The sequence below is a fragment of the Odocoileus virginianus genome, chromosome 28 (assembly GCF_023699985.2).
Source record: "Odocoileus virginianus isolate 20LAN1187 ecotype Illinois chromosome 28, Ovbor_1.2, whole genome shotgun sequence".
Taxonomy (NCBI): Eukaryota; Metazoa; Chordata; class Mammalia; order Artiodactyla; family Cervidae; genus Odocoileus; species Odocoileus virginianus.
The window spans coordinates 16487611-16490661 of NC_069701.1; the positions used below are offsets into that span (position 1 = coordinate 16487611).

At 37.9% G+C, this 3051-nt stretch overlaps 1 pseudogene; it reads right to left on the minus strand.

Annotated features, from left to right (window-relative positions):
* Positions 1-1465: 1465 nt before the first annotated feature.
* Positions 1466-2075, minus strand: LOC110151729 (dynein axonemal light chain 1 pseudogene; annotated as a pseudogene).
* Positions 2076-3051: the final 976 nt, after the last annotated feature.

Sequence of the window (3051 nt, forward strand, 5' to 3'; positions counted from 1 at the left end):
ACTGTATAAGCCAGTCAGAGCAAAGATCTTCCTATCAAACTAAGGAAGAGCAAAAGTAAGCTGAAAATGTACTAGAGTTTTATTTAGAATTGATTGTCAAAGCAGTGGTCCCTTTTGATCAGAGTAATTCAGAGAAATCATGTAGTTCCTACTTAAATGATAGCTGAAAACTTCTGAAAGCCAGTACTACTTTTGTTTCTTTGACTGGTTTTACACATGTAAATGGGGAAATATTAATAGCAACCATTAATAGTCTCTGGTTGAGGGACTTTCAGCACAGTTTGGCAGAGGGCTTCTTGACTTCTTTTTTGCAATCTATTAGTGACTCAGTCACAGCCTACTATGGACTTCATCTGGATTACTGACTACCATATCTTGCATTTTCCAAAAACAATTTTTCTTATATGATAATTCTAAACTCTGCATCCAGCTATTGCTTTGCAGTTCTGAGGTTAAATCACCTAGTATCCTCACAGAAGAGGCAGTCTTTAAAAATATTGCCATTTGCCTGGGATTCTGTAAGGAGACTTCTCTTTTCCTTCCACAGCCATTTACATAATTCATTTTTAGAGTTGTTTAACTTACTAAGTGTGACTTTTTGAAAGGTACCAAATTCAATCTTCTAAGTTCTATACCTTTACAACAATTACTTCTTTCAACATGAGAGTCAATAGACCAAAGTTATTAGGGCAAATTTTTAAAAATATGAATAGTCAACATTTAGGCTAGGAATTCAAATATAACTACTGTTTATATACATTTCCTTATCTAACAAACGAGGAACTATAATCCAAAAAAGTTTGCCTAAGATCAGGTCCACATGTGTAATAAGGCCAAAGTATTGGTCACCAGGGCAATCATGACAGTCATTTTAACCACTGACCTGGATCACAGAACAATTGGCTGATTGTGCGCAGGACTTGAGTGGACGTGCAGGTCAACACAATGCAAATTCCAGTTGACAATGTACACACTTGTGGAACAAAAGATAAGTAAATAGAACATGGGCTATAAGGCCATCAAGGTACTAATTTTTCCTTTTATCACCCTAACTTTTCCAATTCAACTTTGGTGTCTTGATTCTGCTGCTGTATTTCTAAGAGGAACTCTTCCCAAACCAAGGGCATGACACATTTGTTCTTCTGAGTCTTAAAGAGATGAACCTGGCCTAAAAAAATCTGAACAAACTGAATAAAGCAACACACTTATTCTTTTGTTGTTAAAAATGACTGGACTATAAAGGTTTTAGTAGATGGGGCCACACAGTGTGTAACTGGGACTGAAGGAAAAACTGAAAATGTATAGTTTCTAGAAAGATAACTAGAATATATAAGGTTGGTGTTATTGTTGTGCTGGAGAAATACTGAATAGGTTTAAGAGAATAAAAGATAGGAATGAGGTTTAAGAACCATTTGCCCCACACAGAATCTTTAAAATAGACAACTATACAAAACATCTATTCTTACGACATTTAAATAAGTTAACACAAAGTGGAAAATGTAGTGTTAGTTATCCTCTTCCTCATCTTCTTTAACTACTGGGGTACCATCTAGCTTTTTCAGTTTGGGCATTCTCTTGGTTGCCTCTTCAATCCAGTTCTCCTCAGCACAGTGTTTCTCTTCCAAGGGATTGCCTACAAACACCAGGTCTTCTAGGCATGGCAGTTCTGCCAGCTTCACAAATTCAGCCCAGTCTTTCACCAGGTTATTAGACAAGTAGAGAATCTTCAGTTTCTTCATTACATGGGTCCCTTTCAACTTCTCAATAAAACTGTAGGAGATCCACAATTCTAATGTGTCCCCTACTACTTCCAGTTCATTTAAGTTCTTTGTGTTATTTCATCCTGAAGACAATATTTTTAAGTTTTTTAAGTCATTCAGGTTTGCAGTTTTTTCAATGCAGTTTGTAGTCAGTGAAAGCTTCTCACAGTTAGAAAGTGTGGACAAGGATGCATCCATGTTCTCTACAGGGGGAATCTGGGCATACAGCTTTATCTCTCTGGCTTCAGATGGCTTCTGGCTGGTTTTCTCTTCCCCTCCGGCTAGTGCTTCTTTGACTGTTGTTGCTTTTGTCATTCTGGCAGTTGCTACTGTCACTCCTGTTTGTGTTTTGTTCTGTTTGTTCATCTGTTTCATTTTTTCAGTTTCCACATATAAGTGAAATCATACATTATCTGCCTTTCTCTGACTTATTTGACTTAACATAATATCCTCTAGGTCTATCCATGCTGTTGCAGATGATAAGATTTCTTTCTTTTTTTTAAGGACTGAGTACTTTTCCACTGATGTGGAGAAAATGTTTGCTATGACCAACAAAACTCTGTTAGCTTTTGTCCTGCTTCATTTTGTACTCCGTGGCCGAACTTGCCTGTTACTCCAGGAATCTCTTGACTTCCTACTTTTGCATTCCAGTCCCCTAGGATGAAAAGGACATCTTTTTTGGGTGTTAGTTCTAGAAAATCTTGTAGGTCTTCATAGAACCATTCAGCTTCAGCTTCTTTGGCATTAGTGGTTGGGGCATAGACTTGGATTACTGTGATATTGAATGGTTTGCTTTGGAAACAAACTGACATCATTCCGTTGTTTTTGAGATTGCACCCAAGAATTGCATTTCAGACTCTTTTGTGTGAGGGCTACTCCATTTCTTCTAAGGGATTCTTGTCTGCAGTAGTAGATATAATGGTCATCTGAATTAAATTCACCCATTCCTGTCCATTTTAGTTCACTGATTCCTAAAATGTCAATATTCACTCTTGCCATCTCCTGTCTGACCACTTCCAATCTACCTAGATTCATGGATCAAACATTCGGGTTCCTATGCAATATTGTTCTTTACAGAATTGGACTTTACTCTTACGAACAGATACATTTAATCAACCCTGAATATTCATTGGAAGGACTGATGCTGACGCTGAAGCTCCAATACTTTGGCCACCTGGGAAAAGCTGACTTATTGGAAAAGACCCTGATGCTGGGAAACATTGCAGGCAGGAGGAGAAGGGGATGACAGAGGATGAGATGGTAGGATGGCATCACCAGCTCAATGGACATG